The 15,388-nt window shown below is 35.3% G+C and overlaps 1 pseudogene; it reads right to left on the minus strand.

Annotated features, from left to right (window-relative positions):
- Positions 1-9,494: 9,494 nt before the first annotated feature.
- LOC115677531 (NADPH-dependent aldo-keto reductase, chloroplastic-like) lies at positions 9,495-13,098 on the minus strand (annotated as a pseudogene).
- Positions 13,099-15,388: the final 2,290 nt, after the last annotated feature.

The following is a 15,388-nucleotide window of genomic DNA, read 5'->3' on the forward strand; positions in this document are numbered from 1 at the left end:
TGCTAAAATGTTAGAAAAAAAAATTCCTGAAGAGTAATATTTTTAGTAATCTCCTTTTTACTATATATAGTTTTTATGGAGGCTCCTCTTAAAAATAGCTAATTTTTTAAGTCTAGGGTTTAATCGACGAAGTAATTTTCTCAGTTGACATGGATAATGAATCGGTAACATCAAATTTTTTTATTAATATAATAAATAGCGGAACTAGTCAGCATCATAAGCAAGCACATTCAATGGCAGAACTCGAGTTTCATATGCATCGTGTGGGGTTACTCAAATCATAACCGTGTTTGTCTTTTTAACTGAAGAACTTAATCAAAATTTTGCGCTGATGCATTCTCTGGATATCATCTCTCGAAGCACGGATTTGTATGCTTTAATTAATCAATACACCTTGGACAAAAAATTGCCTAAGGCTCCAAACTAGGGGTGATTGGTTCTAAAGTAGTGGGTCGGTTCCCATCTTGAAACCGAGAACCGGACTGAATTGGATCGGTTATTAGTCTATGGAATTGGGAACCGACCTTGTCCACCCTGGAACTGGATCCTATCGAGAGTGGCCGATCCTCGTCTAGTTCCTGAGTTGTCTCGGGAATCGGGGGTGTTATTTTTTAATGTTATATTTTCTTTCTAAACATATATCGAAAGTTGATTCAAAGTAGGATAAAATTACTAATCATATGGAAGTTACTAGTAAAAGAAGAGATTACTTTCACAAATAATCTATACTTTTTGCCCTTACCGAATAAACAAATAAAAAAATAATATGCTATGAGCCGATTCCGTATGTTCGGTTCGGCTCCTCTCCAGCAACCAGGAACTCGACTGATTCCTGTAGGAACCGACGAGAACCAGCTAGTTTGGTCCGGTCCAATTGGTTTCTGGGTTGGACCAAGACTAATATACACCACTGCTCTAAACATCACACTATTATCTAGATGTACAATGATGATGATGTTGGTCCAGATGTGATCATGACCATAATACTACGGAATTATATCCAATGGAAATTGTGTAGTTTACTTCATCAATTAGGGAAAGTTATTAGGGGGTCATAATATGAGGGGAAAGTTTGAATGAATTGAGAAATTAATATTTTAGTGTGTTAAAGCTCTTCTTTTCTCTGATTATCCTAAGCAGCCAATGGTCCATGTTGTGGAGACAATAGGTGATTGGGCTGAAATTGGGAGTGAGTTCAGCCCAATGTGGCTGCTTGCTGATGGGCCTAAAGATTCTGTTCGTGCCTAAAAAGTTCACATGTCAACTCATTGAAATGTTTCGATCAAAAAAAAAAACTCATTGAAATGTCGTCCAAAAAAAAAACACTCATTGAAATGCATTGCCCCAAAATAAATAGTTAGAATGTTTTTGTCCCAAATAAAAGATTGTTTGAATCCATCTAGTTTGGACTTAAATGGTGCTTGGAATGCTTTATGAGTTTTATTTTTGGGCTTAAGAGTTCTTCTATATAGAACAACTATAGCATCCCAATCAAAATATCAATGACAGTATGAAGGAGCACGCCACTAGTTAAAAATGTCTTGGTGTAACTTTTTTGAGAGAGAATTACTCAACCATTCCTAGACCTATTGTACAAATGTCAATTCAGTCTTAAATTTTTTAATTTTGCTAATTTAGTCATAAACCTTTACTTAAATTTCTAATGTAATAACTTTGGTCAATTTTCGCTAGAAATTATTGACGTGGTGGTCTAGTTATTACTAGCCGTCCTACATGGCACAATTGCACATCGGCGATTTCCTGAGAAAATTGGCCGAATGATTATATTGAAATTTTGTATAAAAGTTTAGGACTAAATTAGCAAAATGAAAAAGTTTAAGATTAAATTGGCATACGTTCAATAGATTAGAATTGATTAGACAATTTCCCCGTGGCAGTTGACGAGTGTGCCAATTTAAGGTGTTACTCCTTTGTTTGTCACAGATTTATCAGTTTGTGATTTTTCATGGTATTAATCAAATTTAACGAATGGTAAATTTGTCATCAGTGTACCAATTTTTGGGTTTTTGGTAGTCAAAAAATTAGTTTGGCGTAAATTTGTCACAAGTATACCAATTTGAGATTTTCCGTGATATTAATCCTAAAAATTAATATATAAATAGTCAAGTACAAAGAAAAATTCACGTTAACGTGTTCATATTATTAGATTCTAATATCAAAATAACATTAATAATTAAAGCAGCTTACATAATAAAGTAGTGAACGTGATATCTTGACCAATTATATTTCATTTGTTCATTACCATGTCTCAAGTAGACATAAGTTATGTATTTTTATGAAAAAATTGCCAAAAAAATCATAAATCTATTGTAATTGTGCCAATTCAATCCAAAACTTTTTTTTTCCAATTGCATCCTAAACCTTTTTTGCAATTTGTCAATTCAGTCTATTTGGTTAATTTTGGCTTGCCGGCCCTGACGCGAACAATCTTTAATAATTTTTTTTCCAAAATTTAATTATTTTTTCTTTTCTTTCTCCTATTTTTCTTTCTTCTTCCTCTAGCCGGTCATCGAGGTCCGATGACTTGCCAAAGGAAGAAGGAAGAAAAAAGAAGAAAGAGAAAGAAAAGAAAACATGGAAAAATAAAAAATAATTTAAAATTTGAAGAAAAATTAAAATACTATTAAAAATTGTCCATGTTAGCACCGGTCGACTAAAATTGGCCAGATGGACTAAATTGGTACAAATACAAAAGGTTTAGGAATCAATTGGAAAAAAAAATTTATAACTGAATTGGTATAGTTACAATAGGTTTATGATTTTTTTGGTAATTTTGCTATATTTTTTATTAAGTAAACGTACTTATATACTAAGGTAGAAAACTTCTTTAATGTAGAGGAGTTTCAATTATAAGATAAATAATTAAGAGAGACGGGAGGGAGAGGGAAGGTCGCAAAATGACTAGAAAGTGAAGAAAAGTACTTCTTGCAAGATGAAAAATCAATCTCTTGCTAATTAGAGTCCTACGTGTCAAACATTAAATTTTACTATAGCACATTTATATCGATATAGATACGAAGTTCGATGCATTAAATGAAAACATTGAAACTCGACAATTTCAAATGTTAATTGTTAACCCCTAAGGGCCAAAGTACAGCGGTTTACTTTCAGCTGTTGCTTTGTTTAGCCTCTAGTAAATTGATATTTGATATGAATCAACTGACAACCTCACCGCGGCATGAAGCTCATAGGGGTCAACATTTTAGGTTAGTAAGCAAAAAGGGAGAGAGCAAACACAAAAGCTACATTTTTACTTTTTTTTTTTTGTTAAAATCTAAAATTTACTTAAATTTTAAAAGATTATGAAAAATTTATATATGAATATGGGCGTATAATTTTAGATATTGGGATTTTTCCAGGGTTTAAAGTAAAAATAAGTTACCATGCGTGAGCAGCAACATGGGAATAAAAGCAAAAAGTCACTCGAATAGACAAATGCTTAGGATCACCCTTGAGATTGGTTGATACGTATAAAAATCGGATCCAAACACTAAACTAAGGAGATTACTCTAAGTTAGGCCTACTATATAGGTAGTATGGGTTCGGGCATGCACGTCGAGGCCTTATCGACCATAAAATGCTCAAAAACCGACGTTGGAAATCTCCTATGGTCTTGTTGATTCTGAAGTGCAGATTGTTGTCGCTTGATCCCTCCATATAAATTTTGGCTTGCTGGTTAGGGGTCAAGCTCCCCTTGTCATGGCAGCACATTGGAGATTACAAAGCAAACGTCCCTCCTATATTGTCATAGCCAAAAGCCTGTAAGCCAAAAAAAAAAAAAAACCCTACCCCATCAAATGGATTTTGCTGGTGAAATGGTGAGAGATAATAATAGCTTACCATTGCCGTTGTCGTTTGCTGATAGAACAATGAAGACATGATTGATCAAGGCAATGACAACGATCTTTTATTCATTATTAATATATCTTTTTTTCTTTCTTGAACCTCACTTGTAGGAGCTATTAATGGTGCACTTATTTCGCAAAAAATGAATAATTTGGGAAATATTTTCCTAAAAATGATTGTATTTATCACTTCTACAAATAAATGAACGAAAATTGATATACGCGATTATTTTTAAGAAACTGTTTTTCAAATTATTCATTTTCGGCGAAATAACCGGGCCCCTTAGTTTTCACTTTAAAATAGCGAAAACAATATTTGAACGTGTATTCAGTTACGGACTCAATGATTCTAATTGATTTCCTTTAAATTTTGGTACTCATCTAATTTTCTTTAATAAATTCTTGATATTAATAATGATTGCACATGAATGGAAGTTGTCATAAGAAAATTTTTATTGTATACGTTTGTCAACTACACTCAAGTTTAATATGGTCGTTCAATATATCTAACTTGAGGATGAGGAAGAATTGCAAGTTGGATTGTGAATAATGATGTGGACGCGTGAAGAGTAAATGCAACGTGTTTAATTGTAGGATGAAAAGAAATTACAATATGTTTAATCGTGCTCGTCTCTGGGAATCCCCGATTGCAATTAGATCCGTGGGGAATTTGGCGAATTGCAAATCTGGATGTGAAAATTTATGTTAATTGCTCTCATGTTAGCTCTTATTGCCAAAGACTTGTGCTAAGGAATCCAACTTTGCATAAGAAGATGCACACCTCTGGTCAGTAGATCACTTTCATCCTCATTTTCTCAAGTTAAAAAAAGAGACATCTACAATGTACCTATAATACTAGACCTGTCAAATGGGTGAGTCGGATTGAAAATAGTCCGACCCAAATAGACCGATTTAACCCATTTTGACCTATTTCCATGTAATGCAAATCTAATGACGTATACCCAACTCATATCCGCTCCGACCTATATTACTAAAACACTTTCATATTTAAATAAATCTAGGAAAATTGATACCCAAACTGAGATGAGAGTGTAGGGTGAGTGAGGGCAAGATTGAGTGAGGACGAGAAAGATGAGTTGAGTTTAAATAAATTATAAACCCATTAATGATCAATTTAGGACCCATTTAACATCCATGTTATACGTACACCCATTTATGATCAATTTATTAAATATAACTAACATATTTATGAGTTATGACCCATTTACTAATATATGGATTAAGAAATGGGTTCATGACCCATTTTGACATGTGTATATAATACACACAAATCACCAATGCATTATTTTCATTTTCGTGAGTTGTACCTTTCTAATAAGTTAATCAAATTTCAAGTTTGCACCTTTATGTATGCAGAAGAGCTATGATAGCTGTCAATGACACCAAATATAATAGTCATGAAGTCAATGACAAAAAGCTCTTAGTATTTTGTACTCGCATATTTAGTATCGCACAGGGATGACGGATAAAACAGTGGGCGGTGTCTCCCCCTCTTTTGCCATTTTTTCTATTTCTTTTTTTTTAAATTTCAGTTTTTGTAGTTTTTTCTCAGATATGGCGATTAAATAGGCCTAATTCCAAAAAAAAGCATAAACTTTAGGCCGAGGGATAATTTTGGCTCAAACTTTTTTTGTCCCATAAAAAAATATCAACTTTAGGTTGAGGTACAATTCTGACCCGAACTTTTTTTTTTGTCCCGTGGAAAAGCACCAACTTTAGGTCGAGTGACAATTCTAGTCCCAATTTTTTTTGTCTCATAAAAAATCACCAACTTTCATCATGATCTCAAATCTGGCCCTTCGTTGACTTTCACCATTGTTTGAGAAAAAAGGTTATGGTGGTGACCTTGGCGAATCTCGTCTATGGCGTCTATCGACAGGCGGTGGTCAGTTTCAGATTATGTTTGGCTAGAGAGATTCAATTTGGAGATATTTTTTATTTGTCGGTAAAGTGAAGGAGACGAACAGTTTCACCGTTATTCTTCAAATTGTGGCTCAGAGAATAAGACAATGATTATCGCTTTAAATCCAGTCAGCAAGCCACGTGGATTTATTGCTAAGGCGGAATAGTCAAGTTAGATAATCAATGATTCTAAGTCAATGGGGGCTAGATTTGAGATTTAAGTGAAAGTTGGTGCTTTTTTACAAGACAAAAAAAACTTAAGGCCAGAATTGTCACTCGACCTAAAGTTGGTGCTTTTTTACGGGACAAAAAAAAGTTCAGGCCAAAATTGTCCCTCGACCTAAAGTTGATGCTTTTTTACAGGACAAAAGAAAGTTCGGGCCAGAATTGTCTCTCGACCTAAAGTTGGTGTATTTTTTTGGAATTAACCCTGCCTAAGTAGCGTCATAGCAACACCATATCCACATGTGCGAAAATAAAAAGAATTTGAAGAAATGCCACTTAGATTTTTCCGTCCAAGTAAAGCTAACGGAGTTGACGGAAGGACCGGGGTGGATGATGGCGACAAAATTGGAATTTAAATGCACGAAATAAAAGCTTTATGATATTCTATAATGACAAGTTTTAGAATTCTTGCTGTATTTGACTCCATTTCCCCCAAGATTGTTTCACTTTTACATGGACATCGGATGTAGGCATTAGAGATTGGATTAATATTACGAAAAACCTCAAACTGATATATTTATGTCAAATTTATTCTTAACTAATTTTTTTACCAAGAAAAACTCAAAACTGGTATACATGTAACAAATTTACCCAAAACTAATTTTTTAACCACAAAAAATTCCAAACTGGTACATCTGTGACAAATTTACCCTTTGTTAAATTGGATTAATACCATGAAAAATCACAAATTGGTAAGCATGTGACAAATTGGGGAGTAAAACCTTAAATTGGTATACCCATATTATCCAACTCAACAATTTGACTGGAAAATTTAACGGAAACTAACGGATGGTAAATTTGTCACAGGTATACAAGTTTGAGATTTTTTGTGGTCAAAAAATTAGTTTGAGGTATACCTGTTTGGGATTTTTTTGTGGTATTAACCCTTAGGCTACATTTGGTTGTCTGAATTTCTAACCAGGATAGGACTGGATATGATAGGAAATTAAATCAAAGGGTTTTCTATAGGTTTAATACCACGAAAAATCTCAAACTGATACACATGTGACAAATTTACTCTAACCTATTTTTTTGACCGCAAAAAATCCCAAACTAGTACACCTATAACAAATTTACACTCCGTTAGTTTCCGTTAAATTTTACTAGCAAATTGCTAAGTTTGATGTCATGTAATGGTTGACAAGTGTACTAGTTTGGGATTTTGCCCTTCTGTTTGTCACAAGTTTACCGATTTGTGATTTTTCATGATATTAATCCAACTTAATGGAGGGTAAATTTATTACAAGTGTACCAGTTTGGGGTTTTTGGTGGTCAAAAAATTAGTTTGGGATAAATTTGTCATAGGTATACTAGTTTGGGGTTTTTTATGATTAAAAAATTAGTTCGAAATAAAATTATCACAAATGTACCAGTTTAGGATTTTTGATGATAAAAAATATAGTTCAGGGTAAATTTATCACATGTGTACCAGTTTAGAGTTTTTGGTGATCAAAATATTAGTTCGGGATAAAATTGTCACAAGTATACTAGTTTGAGATTTTTCGTGGTATTAACCTTTTTCTATATCCTATCTACTGTTTAGTGAATCGCAATAATAAAGCTGAATATTTTCACATCTTACCATGTCCTTTATTTACTACGAACGTCATATCGGTGTAAATAAACCTAAAAATTGCACAAACGGAGATAATAAAAATCTCTCACTACACTCTTACCTAATTCATTTTTATTTGCTTATTTTTTTTATTATTTCCCTCTTTTGTTAATTCTTTTTTTTCCCCTTCCATCATTCTTTAAGAAAATTTTAGTAAATAGTAAATTATACTAATATACCTAATATAAGTAATAAATATAAATACTAAATATATATTTATATGTATGAAATCTATATCATAAGATAGAAAGAAATTTGAATATATAAATAAAAATAAGAATAACTAAAAACAAAATTATTATTATTTTTTGTTATTTAGATTTTTTATATTAAAATTTAAATATTATGTATATTAAAATATTATTTTAATTTTATAAATATAAAAAGTTTGTTATTCGAGAAAATAACTTTTATATTATGGATATTAGAAATCCTATCACTTTTATCCCACCTTTCTCATGGAATAATTATATCCAAGCTATATCCCTCGTATATCCGACTTTATCTTGTCTTTGGTAAGCATTAAACATGGGAGAAGATAAAATTTATTATATCCTAAATTTTATCCTGACTACCAAACGTAGCTTTAGAGATTTCCAATAAAAGATTAGGAAAAACCTAATAGATCGATAATATGATTAAATATTGATGATGGGTTATAGGGTCGACGAATACACGATTTTATTTAGATTCGAAAGAAAGGGGCCATAAAAAGCAAGCATAATGCTCATGCAAGTTGTCGTTAGTGGTATCTTATACGTAATTTACACTTAAAATGAATATTTATAAGAAGAATAGAAATCCTTTATATTTAGGGGTCACTTTACCTGGTAAAGTCTTTCAAACCAAAACTTAATTCACCCCTACACCAAACTTAATTAAAGGAAAAATGACACAAATAGTCCTTGAAATTTGATCCAATGTGCAATGTGGTTCCTGAACTTCCCTGAACTTTTGATACATATTCAATTTAGTCCCTAGATTATATGAAATTGTTTGATGTTGTCCCTAAACTTGAATTAGGGAAATGATAATATTGAATATTTTCATATAGTTCATGGACTAACTTGAACATGTATCAAAAGTCTGAGATCACATTGAACAAATTAAAAGTTTAAGGACCACATTACACACTGGGCTAAAGTTTAGGTATCGCATTGAACAAATTAAAAGTTCATTGATCACATTGCTCATTTGGTTAAAGTTCATGGATTATTTGTGTCATTATCCCTTAATTCAACACACATTTCTCTCTCCTCTCAAATCCCTCTGTCTCCACCGCCGCCTCCATGGCACCGAGCCTCACTGTTGGACCACACAACCGTCACCACTTGCTCCTCACTATTGTCACACACCGTCTCCATCACCGTCTCTCCGTCCTCTCTCCCACTCGTGGCCCCCTTTCTCGATTTTCTCGATTTAGTCTCTTTCGAGCGTCACCATCCATCCTCTCTCTTTCCTCTCTTCGACGGCCACAATGCACGCCACACCCCTCAGCTGCCCCGTCGCTTGCCCGACCTACGCCCGCCTCGCTCTGTCCCCTTGAAGAATGGGCAACACACACACTCTCTCTCTCTCTCCCTTTATGACTGTAGGGGCTGGGTTCGCACGATGGTCGAATCCCTCGCGAATCGGAGTTCACTTAGCCTATGGTGACCTTTGATCTAGGTCGCCTAAGGCCGGCGGCCTCCATCCCGGAGAGGGCAGATAGAGAAGCGCAACAGACACGGGGAAACTTAAGAGGGAAAGATACAGATTGAAAACATGGGGAGTTTTGCGTATTCGTAAGCTCATGGTTTCATGCGCATAGTCCTCCAATTTGAACCTATTCGACTCAAGTCAATCTCATACCATTAAACCACCTCTTGAATACGACTCCATAACAGTAGGTCATATATATCAGACAAGAATACGCAAACAGTCGCGCCTTTCAAGCATCTTCAATCGCAGTTACCCTGATTGATGAGCTAAAAGGCTAATAAGATGTTCGAATGTATTGTTCCGCATTAAACATAGGCATAAGCAGCTAACATGAAAGTAAAATAGAAGCTAAGCTAAGTTATTGACGAAAAACGCAGCTCTCATGCTTCAGATTGGTTGCTTATGTCTATTCAAACCTCGCCGTCCCAAAGTTCTTCAACCGTCTTGTATGCACCCAGGGTCTCATGCACAAAGCCGGTGCCCGTGATTAGTTTCACCTGCACGAACAAAACAAAAAAGAATCTGTCAGTCCAAGGATTTGTAAATTCTTAGCTCTCAGTTTCGCTATACTTTGGCTCGTGCTTGTTGGATTGCATAGCGTATAGGAAGAGACCGCTAGTGGACGAGGAAACAGCAAACAGAAATTACTTGCCTGAGGTATTTCAGAAAACTTGCAGAACAAGTCATCGGGTATGGACCAGTCGAAGACGTTGAAGTTTTCCTTGATTCTTGCTTCGTTTGTGCTTGGGAAGCACGCTGTGGCCCAGTTGGAGTGCCCAACGAAGTGCCACCTGAGCTGGAGTCTTGCCCAGTTTCTCTGCTATGGTAGTGATAACTGCATTCTTAAGGATATCGCTCTTGAGAGATCCCTTGCCCGGAGAACCTAAGGGCGCATAACCCTATAGGACAGAAAAATAATTTTGATTTAAACTACATAACTGACAAGTAGTAAATAAGAAGTGAAAGCATGTGCATAGATCCAAATGGTTTAATTATTTGTTTTAACTAACTGGTAAGGAGGCAGCAGATACAACCGTGATGCATAAACAAAGAAGATGAAAATGGACATGAAAAAGATGAGAGCAGAATGCTTCATATCAACGTCAAGCATGTCCTGTTGACACCTTTAAAATTGTTAAGAACTACTTTTGCCAAGAAACTCATCAAATAGGGAGTTTCCAAGGAAAAAGTTCAATATAAAATTTGAAGAATACACTGCATGATGATAGAGGAAAAACATTTTTCTGTCTAGCACTTTCAATAATCGACGCATTAAAGTCCACGTGCATCGTTATCAAGATATCTTAACAATTCACTTACCGATAAATGTACAGCCCTGGATTTGCAAAACTCGCGCAGCTTCCCTTGCTGCCAATAAGGGTGGCATTCGACTTGGTTGACAGCAGGAGGAACTTCCGCAATGTCCAGCAAATCGCCGAGCTTCTTAGAGGAGAAGTTGCTCACTCCAATGGCTCGAGCCTTGCCCGAACGGTATAGTGCCTCCATCGCTTTCCACGTACTGGGTATGTCTGGCTGGGTAAGGTTTTCCGGCTTGAAGCCAACTGAGCCCTTCCTCATGCTCACGGGCCAGTGGATCTTCAAACAGTAAACCACACTAAGTCGTATCTCTATGTACATCCTAATGGCTCACAGAAATGAACATAAAACAGGAAAAGCATTCTGTCCTTAAATAAGCCAGAAAAGTTCATCGTCGAATCTGTACCAGGTAAAGATCCAGATAGTCTAGCTGCAAGTTCTCCAACGTTCTGTCTAATGCCTTGGGAACGTCTTCTGGTGCGTGATCATTACACCTGCAGCAAATTGTTTAAGAAATGAGACAAAAAGGAGGGCATGAGTGATTAGCTGATCCGGTGATGAATTACCATGTTTTCTGATCGCATGGTCCTAGGATTAACATTACTGATTCAAAACTCAAAAAAACTTATCAAAATATGTTCGAAGCCTACGGAAGAACCAAAACATACCATAGCTTGGAAGTGATCCACAAATCCTCACGCTTCACCACACCCTCGCTGAATAATTTCTGGAGAGCAGTACCAACCTGTTGAAAATTGGAAGACCGAATTAGCAAAAGCAGAGCTTTCTAACCATCCGGCAAAATGACCACATCTTGATTGTGCCCTTGTAAGAGAAATGTACATTATCAATAGAAAGGAAAAGGAATAATTGATCTCCTACCAAGAAACTACAAGAAAGCAAATGTTGACTTCTTCCTAATGAGAAAATCAAGTTCCAGATCAATTGAAAGCGAGTGTTTGAAACAGGGCGATATCAACCTACCGGTGGAGATCGTTGTTCTCATGACTTCTTTTGATTATCCCCCGACTAAAATTAAACAACACCTAATGCATTTGAGCACATGCGGTGAGCAACTATTGCAACTTTTTTTTGCTTTTGTGGGTTGGAATGACTAAAAGTAGATATCGTTTTTGAAAGTACAAGCCTCAGGTTCAAGTGAGAGCTAGATCGCAGTTTTCACAAAAGCTTTATCGTTTAAGAATGAGTAAAGTGCATAGTTTTCTGGAGACCATTTCAGATTAGAGATACTTGCCTATCCCCTAGACACCAAAGTGAAAGGTAAAAAAAGAACTTAAGAACTCAAAAAATCATAATAATTTGCCTCTCTATTCATCAACAAACGACCTACAAATCGAGAAGCTTTTCTTTTTCTTTTAAATGACGAAGATACTAAAGGTGCAAAATAGGACAAGGACATATTGATGATTTCCAGGGGCAACTTTCAAATGTCCATACAATTCATACACGGACAAAAAGGCAAATGCAATGTCAAGCAAGCAATGGAAAAGTGTGCACTCCATGTCTCACCCACACGAACTCGTATACAACAGACATTTCCATGGCATCAGATATCACAACTCATTCCCCGATAATCTGGTTCTTTGACGCATTAGCAGGAGGACAAGATCAGATTGTCAGGACAATGACTTTAGGGAAAAATTCACAAGTCGATCAATAACACAACCGGCTTTTGAGATGCGACAAACTGGCAACTAGGAACAGAACATTACCTCCTTCTCGTTGTTATAAAATTGAGCACAATCAATATGCCTGTACCCAACCTGCACACGCAGAGAACTACAATTAACATCCTCTTAAATTATGCCCAAACAGACATTGTTGCAGCTTAACACAGAACCAAATAAATTGAACTGAATGAAGGAAAAACTAAGAACTGCAAAAGTTAGCCATCAAATTGCGAAAACCAGAGTCACCCATGACGCCTGATCACAGCGTAACCAACGATCAACACAAACCGCGCTCCATTTCCATGTCTCCAAGCAAAGAAAGTCAACAAAATGAAAGAAAGATAATCACTTTCCACGTTAGTGTTGCAATCCATCTTTGAATCTCGAAATCTCCGGTCTCTGATTCGACGTGAAACCACCTTTGGATAACATACGTTGCACCACAAAAACATTGAAAAAGCGAGGAAAAAAACAAGCTTCAATCGACTCTTGACTGGTTCAGGCACCCACTAAATTCACCCAGCAATTTCTGGAGAAAAAATCAGGAAAAAATGAAAGAATACAAAAGCAAATGAACAGGTTCAAGAGAACCTTGATGGCGGTGGTGACGGCGTCGGCGACGGCGCCGGGATCGGACCGCCAGGTGCCCAACCCGACGGAGGGGATCTTGGCCCCGGTGTTGAGCTCGAAGAAACGCATCGCGTTCGCCATTTTTCTTGAAACGCGAGCGTCGAACTCCGTCGGTCCCGCTCTTATCGGTGTGTTCTTGACCGAAGACGAAGAGTGTGGTGAGATCAAAAGGTGACAACTTTATGGCGCATGATCGTTGGTCACAATTCCCTAAAAAACGTACGTCACAATGAATTAGCAAAAAAAAGTGTTAATATTATGAAAAATTTCAAATTTGTATATGTAATAAATTTATTCTAAATTAATTTTTTGACCACAAAAAATCACAAATTGACATATTTATAACAAATTTATCCTCTGTTAATTTTCGTTAATTGAACTAATACCACGAAAATTCACAAACCGGTACATTTATAACAAACGGAGGGTAAACCCCAAACTGGCACACCTGTTATCATCTAACTCAACAATTTGACAGTAAAATTTAACGAAAACTTAACGGTGGGTAAATTTATCATGTTGTTCCAGTTTGGGATTTACTTTGTGGTAAATTTATTATAAGTGTACCAGTTTGGAGTTTTTCGTGATATTAACTCCATAAATAATAAGGAGTCAAAATGGTAAATAATCTTGTGTGTTTTGGTAACATCTTGGAATAAAATGCAATCTACTTACGATTTTTTTTTTTGGTAAGAGCAATCAACTTATGATTTAAATATCATCATAAATCATTAATAGAGACAAGTTCAATAGAGTAAAAGAAAAGGCACCTACCTTCTGAAGTTTTCTTCTTAAAAAAGTTTTCAAATTCAAATATTATTAACAGTCCAATTTATGAAATTACCATTTAAATTGGTTAATTCACATTTACTTCCTCTCATTTACACCTAATTTCGGGTGCTTTTGTTTGAGGGAAAGTGTTTTGTAAGAATTCCTTTTCCGGACTTTCACCCATTTGGTTCGTCTGAAAATGATAAGTCAACTGAAAATATTTTCCGATCACTGAAAACATTCATGTATAAAATTAGGAAAATGAATTCCCTAATATAAGAAGGTAAAAACACTTTCCAGAATTGCTTATCTTGAATTTGTTAATACTTTTTCTTTTCTCTTCTTTCTTTTTTTTTTCTTTTCCCTTCTTCCTCCCTCTGTCGGTCGCCAGACTTTCTTTTTCCAAATTAAAATTAATTTAAAAAATACAAAAATTTTCGATAATTTTCACCATCAGATTTTCCTCACCAAACGATTAAAAATACTTTCCAAGCCTTTGTTAGGTTTTAGTCAAACATTGAAAAACGAATCCTGGAAAGTATTTTCCACAAAAGGTACATTTTCTGATAAACAAACACGTCCTTCATGTTGTGTTGGGTTACCTATTCCCTTCTATCCAAGTGCTACTCGGCTATTTAGTGTTTTTAGAGAAATTTGTTTAATCTCATCTATGTACTTTCGCTCCTTTATTATTATTTTTTTGCCAATATGGTCCCTAAACTATATGTTATTTCGTTCAAATTGGTCCTTCAATGAATTAAAAAGGAAACATGGACATGCTCTTAAGTCGCTATTGAATGATAATGTGACATCTTATATGGATTTTAATTTTTTTCTAAATAATATTAAACATAATTAAAAATGGTTAATACTACAAAAAAATCTTAAACTATGCCCACTGTGACACAAATATCTTGAACTTTTTTTTTTGAATTTGAAGATCTTCTTCACCACTTGATTCACATTATGTATTACTCCAACTTTCTGCCTTCAGAGCTTTTTTCTTTTCTTGAATTTCTTCTTTGAGTTGTTGAGTAGAGGGCATTCTGGTTCGATGTATATGTGTTTCCTAAACTTAAAACTAATTGCATCCTTACCATTCAAGTCTTCTATAATTTCAGAAAAGGTTCTTTCATTTGACTCGTTTGTTTACTTTCTAACCCTTGAAGTTTCTTCTCTTTTTCATGAAATTTTGGAATCTTTTTTATAGCATTGCTATTTCTTCATCATCATCATTCTCCTATGATGTTGAGTCACCTGCAATATCAGCATTAGCTTTGAATGCAGTTGATTTCTTATCCTTCTGTTCACCTTCATCTAATGGTTCTGCTTCATAGGCCAAAAAGGTTCCCATGAGTTCATCCATAGGAGGCATAATGCTCAGTGTTTCTCGAATAGAGGTCTTCACATGATTACGTTTATCACGTCCCTACCAAGACCGTGACCCGTGGTATACTTGTGATGTCTCGTTAAATTTTTATCTTTTGTTTACGGACAAGCGGAAGCATACAATTGAGACAGTCACAACAACATTCAAACAAAGGGGTTTAAGCAGACAGCAAGAGCACATCATATATTTACATGATACTTAGATATTTTACATGTCAAGCGTATTTACATGCCCTTTCTTTTCTTACGGGCTAATACAC

Source organism: Syzygium oleosum, unplaced genomic scaffold (genome assembly GCF_021117445.2).
Source record: "Syzygium oleosum isolate NSW1041296 unplaced genomic scaffold, Sole_v2.1 Sole_v2.30, whole genome shotgun sequence".
NCBI classification, from domain to species: Eukaryota; Viridiplantae; Streptophyta; class Magnoliopsida; order Myrtales; family Myrtaceae; genus Syzygium; species Syzygium oleosum.